At 60.9% G+C, this 27,191-nt stretch overlaps 2 long non-coding RNA genes across 2 annotated transcripts in view; both read left to right on the plus strand.

Annotated features, from left to right (window-relative positions):
• The window catches only part of LOC118175899, a 21,674-nt gene extending 18,069 nt beyond the window's left edge, over nucleotides 1-3,605 (plus strand). Inside the window, exon 3 of the long non-coding RNA XR_004755184.1 lies at nucleotides 3,594-3,605. This is a non-coding gene — a long non-coding RNA (uncharacterized LOC118175899). The remainder of the gene's footprint in view (nucleotides 1-3,593) is intronic.
• A 15,890-nt stretch (nucleotides 3,606-19,495) lies between these two features.
• LOC118175894 overlaps nucleotides 19,496-27,191 on the plus strand; it is a 17,962-nt gene continuing 10,266 nt past the window's right edge. Inside the window, exons 1-2 of the long non-coding RNA XR_004755178.1 lie at nucleotides 19,496-19,507; nucleotides 20,870-20,882. This is a non-coding gene — a long non-coding RNA (uncharacterized LOC118175894). The remainder of the gene's footprint in view (nucleotides 19,508-20,869; nucleotides 20,883-27,191) is intronic.

Consider the following 27,191-nt stretch of genomic DNA (forward strand, 5'->3'; position numbering starts at 1 on the left):
GGGATGGGGATGGGATGTGCCATGCAGGAGTCTCACCAGGCTGCGCAGAGTAGGACGGGGCTGAGCGGCTGCAGCATGAGCCGTGACAGTGGATATTAAAGCCTTTATTACAGGGTGACACTCACTAATTGCAGAGCTCCTTTCAGGCAGCCAGCAGCGGATGAGCCCGGGCGACAGCACCCAATTATTGCAGCTCAGCGGGGGGAAAAGGAAAGAAAGGAAGAAAAGAAAGCGCAATTATCGGGGCCTCGTCTGCGGCGCAGCGCAGGGCTGCAATTTCAAACCGGGCCTGTTGTTGCCCAGCCCCGCTCTCACTCCCGGTGCTGCGCACGTGACAGCTTACATTTATTTTTAAATTTAATTTATTTTTAAACGGGCACTCGCCCATCTCTGCCCCGTCCTCCAGCCCTGCTGGGCCAGGCCCCCTGCCTCCCCCAGCACCACATCCGCGGCCAGCACCTTGCAATCCCCTTTCCTGCAGGAAATTCAGGGATTTCCAAGCACCAGCAAGGGCTGGAGGTGTTGGTTCCCCACTGTCCCCCACAGGAGCACAGATCACATCCGAGCATCCCCGGCTCAGCCCAGCCCTTACCAAAGCCCGGTGCCGCGGGGAGGCTGCGCGGCTCCTTCGCCCCCCCCCCCCCCCCACCTCTCCTTCTCCCACCTCTTCCTCCCAGAGTCGCTCCCGGCTCCGAAGTGGCAGCCTGGTGTATTAAAAAAGGTCACATCTCAGCTCCTGTGAAGGAGCAGGAACCAGGGCAGCGTGAACGGCGGCCGCCTGGCTCTGCCCCGCGGGGTCCAAATCCACGACCGTGTGCGGGGGTCCTGGTGCTGAGCGCCCCCCCCCCCCAGACCTTCTCACCCCTGCCATGGTTCCTGCGATTCCCCACAGCCCGGCTGCTGTGCCAAGGGGTCTGGCAGTGCCCGGAGGCAGAAACATCACCAAAATCATCTGGGGTCCGTGCTGGGGGCTGCAGGGTGCCTCCAGGAAGTTGCAGATTGCCTGGCGTGGCTTGATTATCCATTTCCATAGGAAAAAAAAGGGGGGGTTGGGGTATGAAGCCACCCTGCTGGGTGTAGTCGCTTCCATCTCTGCTTTTTTTTTTTTTGTATTTTTTTTTTTAATTTTCTTTGAAACAATATCGCAGAGATCCCCCATTATTTTGCTGCCTGATTTATGAATCCTTCAGACACAATCACCGGAGGCTCTCCAGGCTTCTGCCGCAATTAGGGGGGGGGTCGGGAGGGAGGAAGGCAGGTGTGCAGAGCCAGAAGGCGACCGGGGGTCTCTGGCGACCCCGGGGCCCGGCAGTGGGGCTAATGGGGAGCTTGGCTCCCCAGGCGGCTCCCCGCACCTTGGCCTGCCCTTTCTCTGATTAAAGATAATCACCTGCAATTACCTAATTAGTATCTGATGCTTGTGCTACCATCCCGTGCATGGGGACGGGACGCTGCCTGGTGCCACCGGTGCCCACGGGCACTCACAACCACGTAAAGGGTGCGAGTGCCAAACCCGCACCCACCCCAGTGCAGGATCTGTCCCCAGGGTCCCCAGGTGCCACCACGGTGGCAGTACAAGAGGTGACCTTGGCAGCCAGATCCTCCTGCTGGAGGAAGGCTGTTGGCCTCCCGGTGGATGCCATGGCCCTCGGGGTGGCACCGCAGGCTGGGACACTGGTCCTGCACCCAGGGACACGGGGACAGGCCCGTGGGTGGGCACGGAGCTGGTGGGACATGGGGACAGGACCAGCCCCGTGGCTGGACACACCGCACCATCGCAGATGAAAAATTAGGCCAAAGCAGGGCCGGGCGCTCTCTCTCCCTCCGAGTGATCATCGGCCTCATTAAAAAACAACTAATTATTATTCTGGCTCATTAGCAATTATAAATCTCCAGCTCCGGTACTTCATTAAAAAAAATGACAAGTTAGCACTTAATTACGCTCCCCAGCAGCCCGACGGGTGGAGGCGTTAACCCCCTGCACCCCGCCACCCATGGCACCGGCACCGTGCCGCAGAGCCCTGCTCCCCCTGGGGACAAGGACCCAGGGGACCACCCCGTGCACCCCACACATCCGTGGGGAATTTTGGGGAGGCAGGAAAAGCCGCCCCGGGAAGGTGTCCCCAAGGGCCACCAGCTCCCACGGTGGCCGGTGAGGCCACAGCCCCGGGGCAGAGCTCTGCGCGCCGCAGCGAACGGCGGAGGAAAAATTACAGCTGCGGAACTAGCTCTCCCAAATTATATCACCTTCCCTGACAGGATAATTGCTCCTTTTCCCCGAGATTTAATACGGGTCTCACATCCTTAAAGAGTTGTGTGTTATTTTAAGGGCTCCCGGCGTTGCTCCCTCCCGCAAGGTGGTGCAGGAGCAGGCAGCGGCAGTGTCAGACCCCCCCCCCCCAAAAAGTGGGGGGCCCGCAGGTGGTGCCATACAGGGGGGTGCACATGGCCCAGCCCCTGTTTTGGGGTGAAAGATGGGGACATCAGCACCTTGCTGCGGTCCTCAGGGGTGATGCAGGGAAGCAAGCACACGCCTGCAGCATCCAGAGGAGCAGGGAGGGGGGGGGACAATCGTGGTCCAGGTGCCACCGACGTCAGCTGCGCGCGTGCAGGGCCCGGCGCTGCAGCACCCCGCAGCACGCCTCCTTCTCTGCGCACTCTAATGGCTGTATCAATATTATCTCGCCTGCAACTTGCCCTGTGACAGATATATTAATGACACGGCGCAGCGCCGGGAGGGGCAGGCAGGGCTTGCAGGAGCAGAGCCGGTGCTGGCGGTGCGATGGCGCTCAGCGCCTCGCTCGGCACGGGCAGGACGCGGCACAGCCAGCCCCGGGGGTACCAGGGGGACATCTGTGGGGTCAAAGTACGTGTCCGGGCCCTGAGAGTCCCAGCTATTTTCAGCTCTGGTGCTCCTGGGAGCCAGGAAGCCCTCTGTGAGAGGGACCCCAGTAACTCAGGGTGCCCAGTGTGGAGTGCATGCGGTGCCCCAGGTCTGTGCTGGACGCCCAAACGCTCGCCCAGGAAAAATCTCCCCGTGGAATCCGTTCAGACTTGGATCCTCCAGACCCACCCCAGCGAGCAATAAATCACCCAGCAGATGCTGAAGCCCAGCAGAGCTCCTCACCTGCGCTGATCCCATCCGTCACCACCCCACAGTCCCTGGAGAGCCCCACTGCCACCAGCGTGCCCTGCTCGCTGCCCCACAGCCCAGACCCCATATCAGCACTGAGCCCCCTGGCACAGCCCCACGGAGCCCGTCTGCCTGCCTGGGAACGTTCATTATGTTTCCCATGCACGGAGAGCCCCGCGAGCTGCGGCAGCTCCCGCTCCCCTCCTGCGTCCTAGAGGAGTGCGGTGCCAGCGGCGACAGCCGCAGCACGGCCCCGCTCCTCCCCGGAGATCGATGGTGATCGCCCAGCGTGGCAGAGCCCCATCAATTTGGCGGCAGCTGGCGGCCGGCAGGAGCAGATTGGGAGCGCACGGGGCAAGATGGGGAGCGGGTCCGGGCCATCGCCGCCCCCCACACCGTCCCCAGCCCCCATCCCAGCCAAGGGACCCCCAGGGACCCCGCTCGCTCTGCCTGCGCTGAGCCCGTGCCAGCCATCCGGGGCGAGGGAAAGCAGGCGTTGCTATTATGTGTTGCTTTGAAAATAAACCAGCATTAAAACATTTTAGGATTACAGTCAAGCGCGATCAAGTTGTTTAGGAGGCAGGGAGCATGAAAAGACAGCTCAGCAAGAGGCTTTCTGTCGGCGAGCCCTATGCAGGAGCAGCAATTTGTGGTGTTTGGGAGCACAGCATGCCGCACGTGGTGCTGCTGCCCAGCACCGTCCTCGTGCCATTCACCAGCACGCCTGGCACTGGGGACACCGCGGGGTGTTGGGTCCTGAGCAAGGGCTGGCTTTGGAAACATCCCCGAGGTGCAGCAGTGGGGGACCTGCCAGCCCCAGCCTCGGGGCCAGCGGAGCCTGGACCCTGAATCTGTAAAGTGATTGATTATTTCTATTATTTCTGTTATTCTTTATTTCATTCACCGCTCGTCTGTTGTTGCCTCTCCCAAGTGCTTCAGAGGTGTGCTGGCATAAAAGGTGGTCATGGCACAGCCACGCCGAGGGGTGCTGGTAGCAAAAAGGAGGAGCAGGAACGACCCCAGGGGGAAACAATAGCAAAAGAAGGCAGCTCGGATCACCCCGAGGAGAAGGCAGGCAGAGGGGCGAGGGCTGAGCATTTTCTGGGTGATGACACCGTTTGATTAAGCTGAGTACCCACCTGTGGCACCTGGGCCTTATTTATTTTGCATTGCTGTTATTTTTCATGGAGCTCTTTCAGCGGGCAGAACTCGGCTTTCCAAGTCTTTTAGCTAAATTAAAGCTCAGCTCTGCACGTACTGTGGCTGCCTCCTGCTACCCGAGGCCTCGCACCCAGGGGCTTGGCTGCAGGGGCTCCTGCACAAGCCACCGACCTGTCCCCCTGGGGCACCGGGGCCACCAGGGCGGGCTGTGAGCCACCCCTCTGCGGCTCCCCGGGCTGCAAAACTCAGCCCCAGCTGTCTGGACGTGTCCTGCGCACGGGGACACTTTTGGAGATGAAGTTTTGCCGCACCAAGCCCCAGCCTGAGCCGTGCCCCGAGCCTACCCCTGCTCAGGAGCTTATCTGTAGACGGAGGAAGGCGCATCAGGCTGTTCAGCAAATAGCTGTCATGTAATAGATGGGGCGCCCACGGAAACGAACACTTACAAATGGCTGTAGCATTTACCTAAATGTCACGCCGATTGCTCGCTGCTGCTCTGCCGAGGGGCGGCTCCGTGGCTGCCCCCGGCACCGCAGCGATTCGGGGCACCAGGAGCTCGGCACGGACCGAGCGCACCCGTGGGAGACACACGGGGCTCGGAGAGGCAAAGAGATTCAGGCAAAGTCTCCTCTTCCATCATGGTTATTCCTCTTTCACATTTCCCTGGATGAGGGGGTTGCCAAGCACCTGGCCTGGACTTCGAGTCGTCATTTATTCAGATTTATGCAGATGTATTCCACTAACAAGTTAATTCATTTAGCAGGTCCGGCGGTTCTTTACATTTTGCACAGATTTTATTCCCCCCCCCCCCTTCCCGCCAAGCCTGGCGGGAACCTCCACCGCTTTTCTGCTGAGCTGGGCACATTTCTGCTCGGGGCCGTGACCTGCTCGATCCCTGGACCTCCCCAGGACGGGGACATGGCACGGAGCAGCGATGTGTGGGAGGAGGGATGCGCAACCAGCGATGCTCGGCGCTTCTCCCGGCTGCCTGCAGGGCCTCATCCTGCCCCGGGGTTGCTGCAGGGCTGAGCTCCCAGGGCAGGGGCTGGGGACCAAGGTGGCCACAGCATCGTGGCACGGGGCAGCGCAGAGCTGTGGATGCTCAAGCTGGAACCACGGCACCGGGAGCACAACCGGTGCTCGCCCGGGGAGCCCCGTGGGCACAAGCTGTCCTCCTCCAGCACCCATCAGAAATCCACGCAGGTAGGGGCGGCCAAAGCCCCAGCTCCCATCCCTCCTGCCCGGCCTTAGACCTTCCCAAAGCTCCGGTGCCCGACACCATCCGTATCACACGCTCCTGACAGCCCTCCACGAATTAATGCTGGGGGCAGCCGCTGGCGCACAGCTCCTGCGGCGGCCGCGGGGCCGTGTCCCCGCTGACAGCGGCACTAAATCAAATCTTCCGCTGCTGCAGCTCGGCGCCGCTTTTACCTCGGGCGCAGAATACGGCCCCGCCAATAAACCTGGCCTCCCGCGGCGATTACGGGTGCGCTGAAGCAACAGGCAGGGCACCGCTGCGCCCGGCTGCTGGGTTTTTCAGGGGAGAGGCTCGGGGTGCTGGGGGGCAGAGGGGTGCAGGGCCAGGGGGAGTGGGCATTGCCCCGTGGTGATGGGGACGAGCATGTCCCACGGCTGCCCGTGAGCCCTCAGCCCCTCTGCGCCCCCCCCCTCCCCGCCATCCCCACGAGTGAGCCTGCTGTAAATTGCTCGGTTAAATTATGCATTAGCTTTTTAAAGAGCCGTTTAAGCTCGAAGCAAGATGTGCTTTTTTTTTTTATCAGTGCCTGATGTCCACCTCGGGCTGTTAAATTTCATCTCAGGCTGATCGGATGGGTAATAATTCCAGCGGTTATTGAGACGTGGGAAGCGGCTCCTGTCCTGGCTCCTGTCCTGGCTCCTGTCCTGGCTCCTGTGGCTGCAGCACGGTGCCATCGCCGGGACTCCTGCGGCTCCGTCCCCCGCCTCGCCTCGCTCTGGCGTTAGCATTTCAGGGTGATTTTCAAAAAAAAAAAGGCAACCAGGCTGAGGTATGGGTGCTGACAATGAGAGCCTGAGCCCTGCTGGCCCCTGCCCATCGGGATGTGTTTATCCGACGGCTGGGACGCTCGTTAATTTGCTGTGATTGCAGTGAGGAACCCCCCAGGGATGCACGGGGAAGGGGCTCAGCCCTGGGGGCCAAGAGCTGGTGGAGACCCAGTGCCCCCAGCCCCTGGCTGCCACCCCAGGATGCTCAGCACCACCAGGCAGGGGCTGCCGTCACCCCCCTGGTGTCACCCCCTGCCTCGAACCTGTCCCCACTCCCTCCCCCGGCACTGGGGAGCCGGGATCTCAAGGAGACACTTTAATCTCAATCAATTAGAAATAAAGCAATTCTAATGGCAGGGCAATAAAAGAACGCTTTAATTTTAGAGCTAATTAAATATCAACAGATGGAACACAGCAACAGACAGTTAACCTGGAGTAACCCATTATTTATAAGGAATATAATACACCGACTCGGGGTATGAAGTGAGTTGTAGTCATTTTAATATTGGCTGTCACAGTCTAACTGTTCTCTTTTGTCTCACTCCAGCACAATCATCTCGCCCGCTTCCTCCGGGACCATTACCACTCCTGCACTCGACAGAAGATTAATTAAGCCGGGGTCCCGGCAGAGGACAGCCCGCCTGCTCCCGGCCGGGCTGGGTGAGCGGGGTGACGCCGGGGTGCAGGAGGGTTCACTTCTAATTGCAACCCTCCGGGTGTCTGACAGCTCATTAGGAGCTGGGAATTATTAATGGGGAGCACCGGTGGCTCCTCTGGGCACCCCAAAGCCCGCAGCAAACCCCAAACCCCTCTGCTCCCCGCGCTGCCGCAAGCCCCGGCCCCATGCACCGGGGAGCAGAGGCACATGGAGCTGCGGGGATCCCCAGCCTGGCAGCCCCAAAGCAGCACCCAGAAGCCACCCTGGGGGGTCTCAGGTATGGGTGTGGGGCTCTGTGCCCCTCGCCAAGTCGGGAGCCAGGCTCAGGAGCTGCTTGGCCCCGAAGCGGCTCCTCCACGGGGTGCACATCTTCCCCGCGGCCCCAAAAGGCTCCTTCAGAGCAGCCCCAGCACATCCATCACGGGGCTTCGGCGAGCTCCCAGCCTGCTGCAGGGGGGTTCATTTAACGTGTGCACGAGTACTATTTAATTTAAGGCATTTGTTAGATTTTTAATAGCCTCAGCGGCAGGGATGAGCAGCAGGGTCCGAGGAGTGAGTGGCACCGTCGCAAGCAGCGACTGCAGGTCCCTGGGCTGCTCGGGTCCCCCCCCAGCCCCACCAGAGGGGACACGGGGCTGGCGTGGCCCTGCAAACCCCACGTGGGTCCAGCCCTGGGGACCCTCTTCCAGCCCAATAATTTGCTGGGGGTGAGGGTTAAAGCACAGGACCGGACCTCGGGGCTTTGCCGCTCTCAGACAGCAGGACAGCTCCCGGCTGCCCAAAGTTCACAAAAATCCCCCCAAATTCCTTCCAGCCTCGCTGAGTCACGGGCAGCCTGCTGGTGCTCATCTCCCACGCTGTCCCCCATGCCATCCGCCCTCCTGTCCCCATCGCAGCCCCCAGACCCGGGCAGCTCGGTCGCATTTACCCACACCAGGGGCTGGGGGCTTGGATCTAGGGCGCAGGGGCTGCTCGCCCCCTGCTCACCCGCGGAGATGCACAACCCCGGCCGCAGCGGGGCCGGCCCCGCCGCCAGCAGCAGCTGCTCCTGCATTTAATGAGAGCTGCTGACAGCTGGGCTCAGGCGAGCAGAATTGTGCCCGTGCTAACGCAAGAGGTTGACTTCCCCTCGGTTATCCGCACCGCCACGCTCGGCTCCACGCTGGCCTCGCCGCGTCCCTGCCACGTGCCGTGGGGCTGCAAACGGGGTCCGTCCAAACGGCACGGAGCTGTGGCCAGCAAGACCCGAGGAGCACGAGCCACGAGGACCAGGAGCCACGAGGACCAGGAGCCACGAGGAGAGAGGGAAATTGGGGCGAAGCAGCAGCACGGGGCAGGAGGGAGGCGCCTCTTGGAACGATCCCAGAGCGCGTTGCTTGACGCAGGGAAAATGTTTTGACTTCCAGTCGCTGGGCTTTTGTTACGGTTCTGATATGTCGGCTCCAAAAAGATAAATGCCATCGTGTGACAAAAAAAACAGAAAAAAAAAAAAAAAAAAAAAAAAAGTCGGAGATTTTTCTTTGGGAAATGTCAAAACGAAAGACTTCCAGAGTGAGGTGTCTCGTCAGCGAGCGGCTGGCGGCAAATCCCTGCCCTGAGGCTGCGCTGGGAACCGCAGAGCTCCCGGACCCAGCACCTGCACCCCCATTGACCCCCCACGAGCCCACGGGGAGGTCCCAGGACTGGTCCCCAAAATGTACCACGGGTCCCACAGCCCGGCCGTGCCCCGGTGCCCCCCATCAGCGGCACTGCATGCACCAGAGCCCCCTGCATCGCTGCTGATGCTCAGCACCCCCATCACCGCCCAGCCCTGTGGCTTTTTCTGGGCCCATGGGGGTCACAGCAGGGGCTGGGGGAGCTGCCCCCACCCCGTCCCATCCCAAATCCGTCGGGGTGCTCAGACAGCAGCGGCTCGGTGCCCTCTCCCCCTTCACAAACCTTCCCCACCGCCGGCTGTGGGAGCTCCCATGGGCCAGGACAACCACGGCGCGTCCCACCCGCCCGAGCCGAAGGGCCTGCTCCGGGTGGGGAGTTCTGTGGGGTTTCATTATTATTATTATTGTTATTATTTAATTCTCAAGGTCGTGGGATTTACGGCCCGAGCTTACTTATTATCAGACGCAGCCAAATAAAAATGATAGATTTCGGTGCCAGCTTTGCAGCAGCTCTCAGTGGCTATTAAGGTTGCTAAAAACGTTTTCCATTCAAAAAAAAAAGAAAAGGAGAGCAAAGAATGGAGGGAAGAAAAAGAGCAAAAGGAAAAATGCAATAGGATCCAGGCCAGTGATGGATTGCTGGAGATAATCCTTCCTGGCAGCCCAGGACTGCATAACCTTGATGTCACCAGCTATTTTTCTCTGCCTGAGCTCTCCAGCTCAGCACGGGTGCCCGTGGCAGAGGGGTGACCCCACTGCGCCCCCCGAAAACTGCCGGAATTTGGGGTTCCCCCTCATTTCTGCATCCTGGGAGGGAGGGGAGCTGGGTCAGAGCATCCCAGTGGGGGATCCCGAAGGGCTGCGGGTGCCCATCGCCCACTGGTGGGTGGTGGGGTGGCGGGGGCAGCGTCCCCAGGACCAGCCCCACTCCGGTGCAGCCCCCGCTCCCCTCCCCACCAACATCCCCTCTCCATCCCTGCCTGTCCTCCTCCGTCCCCCCCGCACCCCTCCCCGCCGTGCTCTCTTCCCGGCGTTTCTGCCATTTTTATCTGACGCCGGCCGTGAAAATTGGTGTGAAATAAAAAAAAAGGCAGCTCTGCCCACAGATGAAATCAATTGATTTGGCAGGTCGCCCGTGGACACCTCCGAGCAGCACTTCCAATTTGCAGGACGGACGCCGGCTCCGTGCAGCTTCTTCCCTTTCTTCTCCCGCGTCACCCCCACCCCTTCTCCCCCCTCCCCGCCCTGATTATTTTTTTTCTTTTTTTCTTTCTGTCTTTCCAATTTCGCTTTGATGTCCCTGGCATTTCTGCTTTCCTCTTAATGGAAATCACCCGCGTGTGCGCGCGCGGGGTCTTAGGGGGGCTGCACACGGGTGGGCTTCCTTTGGTCGGAGGCGGCTCGGGTGCGGGGACGTGCTGGGTGCTTGGGGGCAGGGGTCGGGATGATTTTTGGGGAGCCCCATGGGGCTGGGCGGGAGCTGTGGCACCCCAGGGCCCTGGGTCTCCATCCACGGCACCTCGGGGGACTAGGGTGGGTGGTTATGTGGGCGGCAGGGCGGGGGGCACCCCGAGGGCTCAGCACCCCCTGCGCCACGGGGTGTTGGAGCACTGGGCTGCCGGGTTTGGGGTGCGGGGAGCAGCCCCACGGCCACAGGAACCCGGCAATAAATAAATAAATAAATAAATAAAAACAGCAAGGGGATGGAGAGAGGCAGGAACAGCCCCTGCACCGCTTCTGGGCGCTGGGCACCTCAGGTGGAGCTGGATAGAGCCGGAGCAGAGCCTCAGGGCTCGGGAAGCAGGAGCCCAGGGCTGCTGCTGTCCCTCCGTCTGTCTGTCCCACGCGAGGGGACGAAGTCATCCATTTCATCAAGGGTTCAATTAATCACAGGCCCCTCAGCAGGGCCGTGCCGTGCGTGGCCCCTCCGTGCCCCGTTGTCCCCCAGAAGCGGAGCGCTGCACGGCGGCGCCGCGTCAGGGCTGCGGGGCAGACGGGGCCGTCATCGCAGAAACCTCGATGTTCTGTGGGAGATGTAAGCCCTGCAAGGCAAGGGGGGGGGGAAATGCTTTCTTTCTACCGCTTTCATTTCACTTTGAGGTTAATAGAAGGCTAATTTGAAAGCACTCGGTTAATGAGAAAGCTAAAAATATTCCTCCTGCCCAGCCCCGTCCCCCGTAGCGCCTGGGTGGCAGCGCTGTAGCCGCGGCTCCTGGGGCCAACCCAAACCACCCAGCCTGGGGACTCAGTGTCCCCACCCGCCTCTTTGCTTGCTCTGGTCATGGGGACATGATATTTCAGTGGCCTTGCCACCAGGGACGTGTGTCACCCATGGCCAGGTCATGCCACGGTTCCTGGCCAGCCTTGGGCAGGAACTGGGGAGCAAGGACAAGACCCGATGGGGTGCGCAGGGCGGTGGCTCTGAGCGCCCCGGCTTGGCCACGTGTAGGGCAGGGGACATGGATGTGTGGCTGGGGAGAGTGCGGCCCCCGCTGGCTCGGGACAGGGTCCTGGCTCCATCCTGTTTGGGAACACCAGGGACAGGAGCCAGCATCCCCCCACGAGGGGTCCCAAACCCTCTCCCACCCGTCCCTGCTGCCTGGCCTGACCTCGGTGCACGGGGAGGCTGGTGGGAAGCCACAGCAGTTGGTTATTGGCATGCCAGAGCCTCCCCGGAGACTGCAACCAACTTCTACTTAAAAGTGCAATAAACAGAGCTGTAATTAGTCCATAAAATTTGGACTCGGAGGCTCGTTACTCCCCGGATGTTTAGCTCCTGCTCACTGTGTCCTCACGCAGGGCTGCTCGCCTCGCCGCACCAGCCCCAGCCCCAGTCCGCCCTCAAAACTCACCAGGGAGCCCCAAGTTGGCACAGAGGGCTCAGAAGACAACAGCACCCCCTCCTCCGTGCCCCCCATGCCCCATTTCACCCCATAAAGCCTGGAAAAGCCCCCTCGCTCCACTCCCCCTGCCTGCAGCCCCTGCTTTGCTTCGCCTGCTTGGCGCAGCCGGAGAGGCACGAGCCCCCGGTGCCACAGGGACAGGGGGATCAGTGCAGCCCCCCCGTGCATGAAACAGGGTCAGTGGAGCTGATCAGCCTCCCACGGGGGTTGGCAGGGGCTGAGGCACGGCTGGGCGCATCCTGGTGTAATTTGCATGCTGCTGCCTGCCAGGAGAGAGCACCCTGGGGGGGGGGGAGCCCAGACCCTGCCCCAAGTATCTGGGGGATGCCACCAGCAGCAAGGGGCAAGAGGAGGCTCAGCCGCTCCTCCCTGGCTCTGCTGGGCTGGGCTGGGGGGAGCAAAGGGAATTTTCCAGCTTTGGAGGGCTCAGGGGTGGCTGTTTCCCCCTGCTGCTGCTCGCATGAGCTCGGGGAGGCACAGGGAGGATTTCCCTCACGGAGCCTGGGACGGGTCCAGGATTTGCAGGGGGCTTCAAGGGGCTGGGGTCCAGGGGGAGCTGCCCACACGTGCTGCTCCATGCGAGCCCCCACCAGCTTGCACCCTTGGGAGCTGGCGCCTTCGCCAGCGCTCCCAGCTCGCACGCGGCTGCTTCAGAAGCCGTTTAATTAGGAAATGATCTGCATGGAAAATTTAGCCTTCGACTGCCTGGAATCTTGCGCTGGTGGCTCGTCTCCAAGCCGGCGGAAAAGCAGCCGAGCTGGAGGATGATTCCTGGGGGGTTTCCGGATCGGCTGGCCGGGACCAGCAGGCATCGTCCCCATGGTGCCACATGCACAGGGCTGAGGTCGGCGCCGACCCCTCTGAGAGCTGCTAATGGCAGGGGGGGCATCGGCCGTCCGAAAAGCAGCCACCTCCCTGCACTGTGTGTTTACACAGCCTCCAAAATGAGGAGTGGAGGCGCCTTGGGGCCATCCCATGGCTGGGCTGCAGGGAATGCTCGCCGTGGCATCCCAGGGGATGCTGCAAGGTGCCAGGAGATGCTGGGATATGTTGGGAGATGACGTCTGGAGATGTTTGGAGAAGCCTGGAGAACCTGGGACGAGCAGAGATGTGCCAGGAGATGCCCCCAGCCCCTTGGCAGGGGCACCGGTGCCAGCCTCCATCTCCAGCTCTCCCCTCTCCAAAGGCTCCCCAGCGACGCCAACGCACCTACAGCAAAACGGGGCTCGGAGGGCAGAGCTAAATCATCTCCCTGGAATAAACGAGGGATCTTTAATCCCCATCACACAGAGCCACATTAAAGGCTTTCTTGTTCTCCTTGCTGAAGAAGCGCAGTCCCTTTCCCCGTCTCTCGCCCTTCTCTCCGCGATATCACTTTGGTGAGGTCTGGGAGCGTTTAACCTCCGTTTTCCTGGACAATTAACAAGGTTTATTTGGGGCACGCGGCGAGAGGTGGCGGGCAGGCTCCGGGGCGGGCGCAGCACCACGCAGCCGTCTGCCTGGCTCGCTCCCCGCGTCTCCCTGACTCCTATTGATGGTTTAATTTTCCTTGGGGTTGGGGGGAGAAGAAGAAAAGCACCAGATAATTGTAGCGGAATGGGATGATAAGTAATGTTTGGTATCCTTTTTACAACCATTCCCCGGGGGCCCATTATGGTAATTTTTCTTCTATAACTGGCAAATTGTATAACAAGTCAGATGATAAACTAGCAAGCCAGGCAGAAATTTGCATTTTAATACAACTGTCTAAATCATTTCCCCACGTAGGGCCGGACGGGACACTTCAGCCCTTGCTGCTGCGCAGGGTGGTGGCGGGGAAGGGTGAGGGGAGAGGGTCGGGGTCCCCTCACTGCCCCCCAGGGTGCCCGACCATGGCTGGAGCTCGTCCCATGCCCAGGCTGAGCCGTTCCCTTCCCTCCCGTGCATTTCCCAGGTGTAAACCTCGGTGGGGAGGCAGAGTCAGGTCCCCGCTTCTCAGCGGCAACCCGCAGCCCTCCTGCCCCGAACCCGATGCCGATGGGGTGGGCTCGCAGTAACGGCCGGGTGTCAGCCCCGCTGAGCTCATGGGCAAACACGGGGGTCCCGCAGGTCCTGGGGGTCCCAAAACCACGGCCCCTCGTGTTGGTGGGGCTCAGGGGGGGGGGTTCAGCAGCCCCAGCCCCTCCGCCTGCTCATTGCCTCCGTTGAGGAGCCGTTAGCAACCACTCAATAGCAACCTGAGAGAGGAATGCCAGCCTCCCCTGACAGGTTTATAAATAGCTGCTTTGAGTCCAATTTGAAGTTTTGATTAAAAAGAACAGAGAAAAAAAAAATAAGAAGGGGGAAATAAAAGCCAATGGGAAGCCAGCAGCCATCCTTCTGCAGCTGCTTCCCATCCCAGTTTCCCATCCCTTATCCCCGTCCCTTTTCCCCACCTAACCTCATCCAGCCGCAGGGCGCGGGCAGAGCCGCAGCATCCCCAAGGTGCCGGTCCATTAAGGCAGAGACTTGTCTGGGTCTCTGCTCCAAACAGGAAACCTAATTAAGATTTTATAAACACTCACCCGGCGCAGAAAACTGCCACCACATTAGCAAGGCAAATAGCACCCAAATTAAGTTATTTTCTCCCCTTGTTTTAGTCCAGTTTTTAATTAGGTGGCTGCTGAGATGTGGCACGGCCCTGTGTAATCACATCACTGTGATTTATTAGGGCCCTTCAACGGAGTTCCTGCCCGCTCCCTCCACCCTCTGTGTCGCCGGGTTCAGTTTGGGTCACTCGTGACAGCATGAGGCTCTCCTGGGGGAGCACAGCGGGAAGCGAGGGCGTCCCTGTCCTCGTCCCTGTCCCCATCCCATCCATCCCACCCTATCCATCCCGTCCCACCCCCATCCATCCCAATCCATGTCCCCATCCCATCCATCCCTTGGGGTCCCCCTCCCCGCTGCGGCGCTCCTCTGCTGGCAATCACAACACTGCCACAAACAGTTTCATAAAAGGAAAATAATAATAATAAAAAACTAGACCTGGATTGATTTTGTCTCTACATTTTTAACAATGGGGAATACATTTTTGAACAAAGCCTCGGGAATCGGTGTTTTTCCTGCGGAGAGGCGGGTGCCGAGCTGCAGGGGGGTGATTACATCCCCCTGCGTGGCTGCGGGAGGCAGGAGGGGCAGCAGGACCCCGACCCCTTTGCTCTTCCCAGCTCCCAGCCCTCGCACGGGGCTGCGCAGGACGGGGCCGTGCTCCTCTTGGCCACCACGGGCTGGGGCTGGTGATGGGGACGGGACAGGGGACGAGGCGGGGGAAAAGGAAAACCCAGGTGGCGTGGGGTGGGCGACACGGTGGGGGTGCAGCAGGGGCAGCCCCGTTTTGGGGCCAGCCCATAGCAGAGCCCCCGAATTTCCGTAACCCCCAAACCTGTAAGCCAACAGCAAGGGCTGGGACCCCCGGGGAAGTGGGAATGTTGGTGCCTTGTGCTGGGCTGCAGCTCAGCCCCTGAGATAGAGCTCTCGGCCACAATGTGCCCGTTCGTGGGGTGCTGCCGGGGAGGCTGGGGCCGGATCCTGCCCTCCCCCAGCAGCGGAGCGAGGCAGGATTCCTCCCTTCCCTTCGCAGCCTGCCCTGTGATCGATGGCACAACTCAAACCCCAGTGACCCACGGAGAGAACCCCGAGCAAACGCTGCCCTTCTCCTTCTGCTGTCCGTAGGAAGAAGAAAGAGCAGGGAGCAAAGGTGTCGGGGTGGGCAGGGTGCCAGGACAAAGCGGACCCCTCGGTGGCCACCGATGGCGAGCATGGGGCAAGGCAGGGACCCGGGGCCGGGTGTCCCCACGGTGCCTGGGGGTGGCATCCCCATCACGCACACTGCTGTGTGCCGGCCCTCCAGGCACTGACCTCCTGCTCCTACCATTCTCACCGCATTTTGAGGTCTCAGCTAATTTCTAATTTGCTTTCCCTGCCTCCACCTGCACCATCGGTGCGGCCGCTGCAGGCTGCCAAGCCGGAGCCAGGCGTGTGAGCTCTGTGTCCTCACCGCGCCACCCCAGCCCTGTCCCCAGCCCTGTCCCCTGCCTTTCAGCCAAATCACACCCGGTGCACAGTCCCAGCACCAGGAGCAGCGAGCAGCAGCAGGGTTTATTTCCTTCTCTGCCCAGCCGCAGCCTCCCCAGCGCCGGGGACAAGCGTGCCCCGGGGCCGGCTCAGCGCTCCTGAGCAACCTGCTGCAGAGCGAGAGCACCGAGGGGAAAGCACGAGCCCGGCACTGGGGGCTGCGAATAGTGGAAGAGGAATCCATAAGTAATTACATTCTAATTAATTAAGGATGATGGATAGAGGGGAGCGGGTGACTCCACGCAAATTGCACAAGCTGTAAAGGGCCATGCTCCTGCCACCATCAAATTGATTTGCTGGTTTGGAGGAAAAGGGGGAAGAAGGAGAAAAGGAGCTTAACGGTATAACGCCTACAGCCCTGGAAGTGCCACCACGCCGCTGCAGGTCCCCTGCCCACCGGGACATCCCGGCTGGGCGCTTACCCCTGCCCTGCACCAGGGTGCACGGTGGCACCAAGCCAGGGCGGCTGCGCAGCCGCAGCTTCTTCGGGGGCAGAGGGATTTGGCTTTGCCAACCTCACCCCCCCGGTTCGTTTGCGAGCTCACACACAGGCTCCTAATGATCTTGGCTCCGGCACGGCGCCTCGCGGAGCTGCCAGCGTCACGGCCACTGCTCAGCGTGACAGCCAGTGCTCGGCTGAGGGCTCTTCTGCGAGCCAGGGCTGCAATTAATTAGCGCTCTGTCTTATTAGCACCTTTATCTACTCGGTCCTGCACGCTGCTCCTGATGGGAGGCGACGTGACTCGATGTGCGGGGGCCCCGCGGGGAGGTCGGCGTGCCGCCTGCCGTGGCTCTGCCCTGCTCCGGGGTCAGCAGCCTCGACCCTCCTCGCTCTGTGCATTGCAGATTGTGCAGGGGTGTGCAAGTACACGTGCAAACACACGCACACACGTGCAAACACACGCACACACGTGCAAACACACGCACACACGTGCAAACACACGCACACACGTGCAAACACACGCACACACGTGCTCTTCCCTGCCTGCCCCCTCTCCTCCCCGCCGCTCATCCCGCTCCCGAGCCTCTCCACCCCCGAGGCAGCGGCGGTGCCGGCACGGCGTCCTCGGGAAGTGTCTATTGTTACATCGCCTTGGAGACTAATTAAGCGGAATATGAGAGCTGGAACACCTTGACTCGGGGAAGGTTAATGGCGCGAGGCTGTCTCGAGGAAGCTGGAGCTCAAGTCAACTCTGCAACATTAATTGTGGTATCGAGCGGCACGGCACGAGGGGCTCCAGAACCGCTCCTCGCCATCACGCTAATGGCGTAGCCGTGTCTACATTATTTAAGTAATTGGCAGCTTTCTCTAGGTCTCGTCCTCCATTTACTTTCACAGGACATTAGAAGTCATTGTGTACAATAGCTCTGCAAGCCCTGACTCACGCATTAAGCGGGACCGTGCAGAAAAGCCGACGGTAATAAGGTGAGGGACAAAAGGAAGGGGCGGCGGCGGCGGGTGACATGGAGCCGCTTTCTTCACCCCCCCGCTTTGCTGTTGGGTGATAATGCAGTGACACACCCCCGCATCAGCCACGTCCCGCTAAGCTTCAGACACAAGCACATTAACAAAATTAACCAAAAGTGCTCCGTTTGCTGGGAACTCACTGATTTCTCTCACAACCGCCTGCTCCTCACCAGCAGACACCCATCTCTGTGCCGTGCCTCCAAACCAGCGCCCTTGGGAAGGGAATAACACATGGGCTGGGCTTATTAATGAACCCCCGGCTTCATTAATAAGATAATGATGAGTCATTTAACTCTGCAATTCCAGCTGCTTGCGCATTGGTTAATGATGGAGACGCTAACGAGACCTTTCTGAACTGGCTCCTATCAGGAGATGCAAGGCTGCACTCCCAGACTTGCTGCTCCTCGGAGGTGATATGTTGGACCTGCCTGGCGGAGCTGGTGTTCTGTGCCGTGCCATGCCTCGCCGTGCCGTGCCTCACCGTGCCGTGCCTCGCCGTGCCGTGCCTCACTGTGCCGTGCCTCGCCGTGCCGTGCCTCGCCGTGCCGTGCCTCACCGTGCCATGCCTCACCGTGCCTCACCGTGCCCCGCTGTGCCATGCAGTACCGTGCCATGCTGTGCCATGCCGGAGGGCTGCAGCCGCCCAGCTGCCCAGCAGGGAGCTGCACTGCTGGTTAGCATTCTCCCGAGGAGCCCAGCGGGTAATTACAGAAGAATTAAAAATGTAAGCAAAAGCAATTTTTCTTCCTCACAAGCCTGGGCAGAGACGTGCGACCCGGTGCTTACGGAGATGACGGAGCCAAGCTTGCAGCTGGCACGCAGAGTGGAAAGCGTTGGGTGCTGCGTGCAGGCTGCACCCCACGGCCCTGCACCCCAGCATCCGTGGAGGGGTGCTGGGGCTGCACGCCTTCATCCTCAGCCTCCTCTTCCTCTGCTGCTCAGAGCCACCGGGCCCTCTCCCCCCATGGTGGCACCAAGCAGGCTTCGGAGAGCAGCCAAAGAAACAACGTCCTGGCGCAAAGGGCACGCTCGGTGCTCTCAGTTCATTCCCTTTCCCAGCCCTTAGGAGCCCAGGGAAGGAGAAGAGTTGTTTAAGAAAAAGTATATTTTACCAGAATTGCCAGCATCCCTTTAATTAAGCGATAAAATGAGCTAGAGCGTGAGGAGCTGCGCGCTAATTCATCCTGAAGACATTGGGCACTGGGCCAGGAGGATCCTCTTACTGCAGTGATAAAATTTCATTAAAAAATGTTTAAATTTTTTTTTAACACTTGTTAATTTAACAAAGAGACTAAAAAGTTATGAGCAGGGGAAGTAATCTTCTATGAATTTCCCTCCTGGTGAGCCCAGCGCTGCTCGCTGCCCGCGTTCCCTCCAGCTGTGGGGAAACCCACACCACGCTCGAGCCACCACTTCCCTTTTCCCATTCCTAAATTTTAACCCAAAATTATTTTATCACCCACTGAAGAAAAGGAAGAAAGAAAGAAAGTGCTTAAGTACTCGTTTATTAACAGCTCTAAGTATCATTAGGCAGAGAGATGTGGTAAAATATAGATTTCACCGGGAAGAACCGGGGATCCAAGTGCCATTTTTCCTGTTCAGCATGTCATTACGCATCCCGTCGTGGCATATCACAGCGATGATTAGTAGCATCAAATGACTTCTGAAAAATGATTATGTGCCATTAAAAACATTAGTCTGCCTGAAACCAGCACAAACAAATGGCCGTGCCGGGGATGAGTCATTAGCTCCGGGGCCCAGGATGTGACGGGAATCCCGGAGCCGCGCGGGTGCCACCGGTGGGTGCCATGGCTCGGCGCGCCGGGGAGCAGGAGGAGCTTCCTCCACGTACCCCCCTTTTGGCTGCTGCTGCTGACTCCTCTCCCTCGAGGTCCCAGCCGTGGGGAACCTCTGAGATGTGCCCAGCTGCCTCCTCGCCTTGGTAGGGACCTGCCTGCGTGCCCGCTGGCATCGGCTTCGCCACCCTAACCCGTCGCTCCCAGCCATCATCCCAGCCCCATGGCCCAAGTGCATCACCCCAGCCCCATCATCCCAGCTCATTGCCCTGGAGCCATCTCCCCAGACCATCCAGCCCATCACCCCGACCCCATCACCCCAGCCCCATCACCCCAGCCCCATCACCCCAGCCCCATAAACCCAGCCCCATAAACCCAGCCCCATCACCCCAACCCCATCACCCCAGCCCCATCACCCCGGCCCCATCACCCCAAACCCCATCACCCCAGCCCCATCACCCCAGCCCTATAACCCCAGCCCCATCACCCTGACCCCATCACCCCGACCCCATCACCCCAGCCCCATCACCCCAGCCCCATCGCCCTTCCCTGCCCTCCCTGCCCTCCAGCCGTGCCCACGCCGCGCCAGCCCGCTGCCGGCTCTTCACTCCCTGCTGTTTCCACTTTAAGAGGACATAAATCCAGTTAGTATGTCCAAAGGAGAAAAATCAAAATGTCACATCTGTGGAGACGGTTCAATTGAAGGGGTATTGATTGTCACAGAGAATATTCTCACTTTATTCACCTACTTAGTCCCTTCCCCTAGGCACATATGAATTCATCAAACATTGTCACACCACATAATAATACTTGTTCCCGGGTGTTGTTGCAGCAGCTCAGGCTTTGTCCTGCCTTCCTGGGTGAGCAGGAATTTAGGGAAGAAAAGCTTTGCTGGCAGAAAGAGCTCGTGGAGGCAGCGGGGCGCGAGTTAACCCCCTTGGGTCCTCGGGAGCTGGTGGGAAACGCGCGGGCGAGGAGGGCTCAGAGCTGGTGCTGCTCCACTGCCAGGCCTTGGGGGCTTCGGGGGGAGCTATGGTAATAAGATGGGGAGGAAAAAGACATTTTCCCTTGGTTTGCAGCCATTTATTGCTACAGCTTCACTGCCTCGAGTGGTGCTGGAGCCAAGGAGCCGGGCAGAGCGGGGCCACGGGGCTGCTGCCTGCCCTGGGAGCAGAAACGGCACGGCCAAGGAGAAAACGCGACCGCGAAGGCTCCGTCCCCGGGTGGTGGCAGCCACCAGCCGTCACCTCCCGGTTCAAATAAATCGGGAGCACGAGCCAGTGTTTCTGATCCACATTAGCTTCATTTTATTTGTGTGTTAATCTGATTCAGCGCGATGATTTAATCGGGTAATGGCCCCCGACTGGATCTGCTCCTCTCTGCCTCAATATCCTGCTGTTTGTGCCCAATCTGCCGATTTATCCACGCCTTTTGGTAGCTCGGGGTCAGGGTCACAGCTCTCAGGTACAAGCCCTGGAGCCGCCCCAGCCCGGGGACACGGAGAAGAACGGGGACAGGGTGCCCAAACCGGGCAGGTCCCAACCCCGTCACCCCCTGACCGCGGGGCACCACGGTGCCACCGGCCGTGGGGCAGAGCCGTGCCTGGGACGAGGGCCTGGAGGGGTGCACGGGGCCGTGTCCTGGCAGCAGGAGAGCAGCAGGGACAGCAGCCCCCTCGTGCCCAGCCGGGGCTCTCTGGGTGGTTTGCATCACCTCTGATTTCCGTTTCGTAACCTGGATTACACCACGAATGCAGCCCGGTGGGGGCGGTGGAACTGGGGCTGGAAATCTTTGCGATGCTTTCAGATCCCCCGGCATCGGGTGGGGGATTCCTTCCCCCGGAGCTATCAGGAGCCCGGTGCTGAGCAAGGCTGGGGACCCCCTGAAGGAGGGAAGGAGATGGGGGCACGGCAGGGACAGAAACCTCTCCTGCAGAGCCCCGGCGAGGGGCGCAGGGCCGGTGTCCCCCCCCCGGCAGCAGCAGCAGCATGGTGCCGGGTGCTGCTCGTCCCGGCCGAGAGGCGCCCGCTGTGACATTGCCGTTCCTCCCCCGCCGCCAGACCTCCTCCTTCCCGGCGGCCGGGCTGATTTATGGCCCTGCGCGGAGGCAATCAAGGCCCCGGCCTCCGAGGAGGAGGAGGAGGAGGAGGATGACGCCGCGTCTCCTCCGCTGCATCCTGACCGGGAGCGAGCGGCCGCATGCCAATGCGGGATGGGGACATGGGGACACGGGGACACTGGGACATGGGGACACTGCGGGGGGCACAGCCAGGGAGGACGGATGGGTCTCTGCTCTGTGCGCCTGCTCACGGGGACGTGGTGCTGGGACAGCTCTGGAGGATGCATGGAGCCGCACGTAACCGTAACGGGGCTGTGATAAATGCTGTCCCTCACGGAGGGAGCCCACCCGTCCCCGAGCTGCTATGGGGCCACGTGGGCACCCTCAGCCCCAGCTGATAACGGGGGGGTGAGATGGGGATGAGGGTTTTAGGGCTGAAATACCAACATGGATAAGCTCTGCAACACCAATTGCCTCAGCACAGGCAGGGCAGAAGCCGGGCTGGGAGAGGGGAAGGGGCTGAGGCTGGGGCACCGCACCTCGCACCGGTGGTGATGGGGCTGGGATGGGTCTGCACAGCCGCACCAGTCCCCACGCTGGGTCCCCTCTGTCCCCAAGCGCGCCCTTGGGGTCCTGCCCAGCGAGGTACCTCGCTCCCCTCCGGGAGCCACTATCCCTGCTGGCCAAACACGGCAGCAAGGAGACCCCCACGGCAAGCGCAGGGACTTGTCACCGCTTCCCAGGAACAAACTGAACACGAGGAGGCTCCGCGTTCCCCTCCGGAGAGCCCCGGGCGCCCCGCGCTCCCTGGCCTTGATCCCGCCACCGCCGAGCCTGGAATCGTAATTACCCGCGCTCGTCGGGGCTCTGCTCTCGCTCCTCTCGCCTGACTTGAAATGATTTTTGGAGGCAGTTGGTGGCGAGGGAGTACAGCTGCCGCTAAGTTATCCAAACGATTTATCTTAAGATTCATACAGAATTCATTGCGCAGGGAGCCTGGGCAATGTCGGCTTTTAATATTCATGCGGATTTGGAGGCAGTGTTAATCACGGGGTCTGACAATTTGCACTTCCCTTAATTGTCCGTGCAGCAGCTCTGCCCGGCCGCCAGCCCTCGTCCCTGCCACGCTCGGGGACGTGTGTGCAAGGTCCCCAGGCAGTGCTGGTGGTTGCACGGTCACGGCAGGCAGCAGGAGGACGGGTCACCGGGGGTGCCCCGCGCAGGGCAGGGCAGCAGAGCGCTCAGCCGCGTCCTGCACGCGTGTGTGCAACGCTGCGGGGGCAGGATTGGGCAGCGAGGGGCTGACACGAGGGCTCTGCACACTCGTGTGCATCAGTGGCCATGCACAATCCAGCACGGAGGGGTCCCATCCTGCTGCAGGGGTCCCATCCTGCTGCAGCCCCAGCTGCTGGGTGCACCCCTGGGTGCTGCTTGGGGCCCCTCGCCGCCGTCCCCGCGGCGGTGTTACCTGTCACCGCTGTCACTCCGCTCCCACCCAGCCAGCTGCCACCGAGTGGGGACAGAATGACAATGAGGGACGCGGAGGGAGGCTCACGGGTGGCCCCTCCTCGTGGAGCTGCATGGTGGCACCCCAAGGGACAGGGACAACGCGCACCCCGTGCCGGGACCTGGAGCACAGCTCCCCCAGCTCCACGTCACCAAGGCGCTGGGACCCCCGCGGCTCGGCACAGCCAGCGAGGTGACACGGAGCTGTCACCAGCAGCTGCACCCCCAGGTCCCCTCAGCAGGACCCCCTCCGGCGATGCTGGCATGGCCGTGGGGACAAACCTGGGGCTGCCTCCACCCCCTGCAGGACCCCAGGACCCCGCCACCCACCGCAGCCCCACGGGAAGCCCCCGGTTTCTGCTTGCCAAGCAGCCGAAGCTCGGCTGAGCCTCGGGCACGGCGTGGTGCTGGGCGGGTTCTCAGCTGTCCTCGCGTGGTAATTGTCCTAATTAGATCTACATGTTTTGATGAAGGTTTCACAAGAAAAAAAAAAAAAATCAAGGGGGAAGGCAGGAGGAGATAATCGAATCGCAGATGACATTCCCATCACCCAATCTCTCCGCACAGCCTCTGCTGCAGCCGAGTCGGAAAATTATGCATAAGGGGGGGGGAGGAAAATTACCATAATCTTCCTCTGCAGGATGACACCAAATTTGACTCGAGCTGCGCGGGGTGGCGGGGAGCCAGGCAGGCGCCGCAGCTGCTCTGCCCTTGCCCCGACGGTGCCACCACCGGTGCCACCCGCCCGTGTCCCAGGGCTGCCAGCCCGCCCCGAGGGCCCAGCCTGGGGCTGGTGGGGCCGCCACCACCCCAGGCAGTGCCAAGGGGATGGGGTCCCCAGGTGGGACCCCCAGGTGAGCGGGGCTGGCGTGTGCGCAGCTGGGACGCAGAGCCGTGCCTCCACGCATGTCACCGCACGTTGGCACAAGGCCACCAGGCAATGCCACCTCCTGCACCGGGGGCGATGCTGGGCAGCAGCGGGGCTCCACGCAGCCCTGGCCCCACTCACGCCGGCACCAGCGGCTTCTCCTGCGACTCGTGGGGGTGCTGGCAAGCGAGCAAGGCTGCTCCGGCTCTGCCGGCCCCCTCTCCAAGCAGCCCCCGAGGGCGATGGCACAGCGGAGCCATCACAGCGTGGCCCACGGCTGAACTTCAGGGGCTGAGATGGAAAAGGGGGGGGCGCTCCCTGCCTGCTGCTGTCTCCCCTTGCCCAATCTCCCCTTGCCCACCCTCCCCGCGGCTCGGCACGAGGCCAGCCTCCCCGAGCAGGCCTCCAGGCGCACGCAGCGGGCTGTGGGCACACCTCACCCCTCGCCACGGCACCGGCAACGGCCAAAACTCAGGGCACGGTGCTGCAGGGGGACGATGGAGACCCCCCCCCCCAGCCCCAGCATCACCCCCAGGGTGCCGCCAGCCCCTCCGTGCCCACACCAGGACCAGCTCCTGCGTCACCACCATGGCCAAACCTCACCGCCACCTCCCTCCAAGGGACCCCTGCGGACCCCCAGGCTCCGTGCTCACCCCCTCGCCCCCCCTGGGACCGGAGCATCTGGTGACACCGATGGCCAGGCCCCGCACCAGGGCGCAGTGTGGGCTCAGCATCGCCTGCCACAGGCAGGATCCAGCCCCCTCGCCTGGCCCTAATTCAGAAAAATATTCCGGCGCTTCAAACGGCTCCCGATGCCTGCGGGAAAACTTTGAGCCGCCTTCGTTCTCCTTTTATCGCGCGGAGGAAAGGCTCCTGCTCCGGTGACACTTGCGGTTCCGCTGGAGAATACAAGCCGGGGCAGTTTTTGTCCTCCCCGCACCCCCTCTCCCCAAATTTTCTCCCTCTTTCAGGTCATTTGCATGAAAACGGGCTCTTTTGTTTCTTCGGATTTTCATCTGCCTCTGCCGCCTCTTCCCCACCTAGAGCCTGAGCCTGCCTTTGTCCTCGGCAAATAAAGAACAAAAGGGGAAGAGACAGAGAAAATATGATCTCGCCTCCAAATGGGCTTTTTTTTTTCTTTTTTTTTTTCCCCAAGTCGTCCATGAAGCTTCAGATGCTCTTTAAGAACCCGGCTGATGAATGATGGGGCACGGGAGCTGCCATTAGGACGGAATTGATCGGCTCTCAGCAGCGTGCTGCCAGGGCCCCGCGCTTCAAGGAACAAGAAAGGAAGAAAGAATGAGAATGAAGGGGAAAAAAAGAAAAAGGAAAGAAAATACCGGGTGATTGGGAATAGTTCTCAGTCCCTGATAATAATAAACGCATTCAGCAAATCGCACTCTCACTTCGGAGCAGGTAATCGTGATGCAAGGCCTTTCTTCTCTGCACTGGGGGGAGGAAACCTGAGTAAACAGGGGGAAAAAAATCAATTTCTGCCGCAGTTTGTTCCCTGGACGGGGGAATCTCCCCCCAGCCTCTCCTTTCATGTCTCCTATTAGCTCTGCCAGGCTCCCGCCTCAGCCACGGCGCTGCCTTGCAGGACAAACACATTTGCACAGCACAGCAGAGCCCAGGACTCACAGAACAAAACCAGGGCTGCGTGGGAGATGTCTGTGCCGGGGCAGCGCCTCCGCACCCGGCTGCGTGGGGGGACACGGGGGGGCACGGTGGCCAGCACCCAGAGGCTGGAGCTTGCAGACCCCAGCCGGGCACATCCCAGCCCCGCACGTCTCAGCTGCGCACGCCTCGAGCTCGCTCATCTCGCCGGGCACGTCCCAGCCACGCGCACCTCGGCGCAGCACATCTCAGGCTTGCAGGTCCCAGCCGTGCACGTCCCCCGCACGCACCCCTGGGGCCGACTGCAGCCGGGGGCACCGTGCCCTGGGGCTCAGCAGCTGCAGGATGCAGACGTGGGTGCGGGTGCGGATACGGATTTGGGTACAAAGCGGGCTCCCCCTGGCAGGGTGCCCCGCATCCTTGGAACGGGGATGTGAAAGTAGAAGGTGCTCTGCCCCCAGTGGGATGCTTGGAGCTGGGGGTGCAGGATGAGACCTTGGGGACCAGCGGTGCCACCCAGAGTGGCTGCAGGGACAGCCGGGACCACAGCGAGCACCGGCACCACGGCCCCACGGCTCGGGGCTCGCCAAGCGGCACCCTCCCTGCCCGCACAGCAGCTCCGGGAAAAATGGTTTGCAGCTACATTAAGGATAGCGTAATTAGGCCTAATGAAAACACGGCCGCCCTTGTGTGAGTAAACACAGCGTTGACGGAGCGCCCTGCCACAAGCAGCTCCCCGGCACGCGCAGCGAGCTGGCGGGCGCCCAAGGAGCGGCGACGGCACCGGCGCTGCCGGAGGGAGCCCGCGGCAGAGGATCCTCGGCGGCTGCTTGACTTGGAATCAGACCTCTGAGAAGGAGGGGGGAGAGAGAAATCACTTCTGCCGTTCCTTTTTTTTTTTTCCTTGTTGTTGCTTGTTATTTCCCCTCCCTCGCCCCAAGCCCTCCTCGCTGCTGCCGCCGATAAGGCGATAGGATCTAATCGCCGGGCGGCACACGCGGCTCGCCGGCCGCCAGCGCCGCGCTGCAGCCGCCTGCTGCACATCAAATGCCGTGTGAGCGGCCGGGGGTGGCCGCCCTGTCCCCGCTGTCCCCAAGGGCACGGGGACACAGTGCTGGGGATGACTTCCCCCACGGGCGGGCAGCGTATGGGGAGGGGGAGACGGGGGGGAACTGGGTGCCAGCAGGGGGCTGGGGGCCTGGTGCTGCACCCTGGGCTTCCTACACCCGCATCCCAGAGCGTCCTGGAGCTGCTGGTGGAGGTGGAAGAAGAGAAGGAGGAAGAGGAGGAGGAGGAAGAGGAAGAGGTGGAGGAGGAGGAGGAAGGCTGCTGGGAGAGCAGCTCCCCAAACCCCGCGCCACGCGGTGCCCCCGGGCTGTGGCAGCTCCCGAGCGCTGGGTTAAACGCGCCGTGCTCTCAGCACCACTCCTCCCGAGCAGAACCAGGACGAGTTTTTAATATAAAACGGGTAGCCAGGGGGTGAATTAAGGATGCTAATTTAATTTCATCACGCGGAGGAGCCGAGGCCGGTGGGAGACGGGGAGGAAGCGCATTTGATGTGTTTTAAAAGCTGCAGCTCCAGAATGTGGTGGTTCATTTTTTATTTTTTATTTAAAGCCAGTCATGAAACGATCCCGTCTTTGAGGAGCTAACAACTCTCATGAATTATTTTTGTTGATTTATACGCCCACTCTGCTTTTAAATAATATTGATAAAGTAAAAGCGAACCCAATCCCAGGCGGGAGCAGGAACGCCGTGCTGGGCAGGCGCAGGGGCCGTGGGGCGAGGGAGATTGTGGCAGCGAGGCCACGCTGCGTTTTGGGCCAAAACCCGGCGATTTGGGGGCAGATCCTGCCCCAGTCACAGCGCCAGCACTCGGCATTGCGGCCGTACGGGCGCCTTCCGAGCCGTTTTGGTTTTATCGCCGTGCCAAGGAGCCGGCTTAATTCTCTGCCGTCTTTCTTCCGCGCTGTTGATTTACGCTGCCAGTGCTTTAATTACACAGCGCGGCACTCCTTAAAACATGAAAAACTGCCCAACTTGTGAAGCAATTAAGGAGCAGCAGAGTAGATCAGCCGGTCGGAGATAAGGAAATCAAACGATGAAAAAACTCGTCTGGGCTGGGGGTGCCCCACCCGGAGGGCACCCAGGGGAGCCCCCAAAACCTCGTCCCCATCCTGGAGGGAGCAGGGGGCTATGGTGGGGGGGGGTGCGAGGGGTGGGGGGGTGCAGGAGGTGGAGGGGTGCAGG

This window comes from Oxyura jamaicensis, chromosome 18 (genome assembly GCF_011077185.1).
Source record: "Oxyura jamaicensis isolate SHBP4307 breed ruddy duck chromosome 18, BPBGC_Ojam_1.0, whole genome shotgun sequence".
Lineage (NCBI taxonomy): Eukaryota > Metazoa > Chordata > Aves > Anseriformes > Anatidae > Oxyura > Oxyura jamaicensis.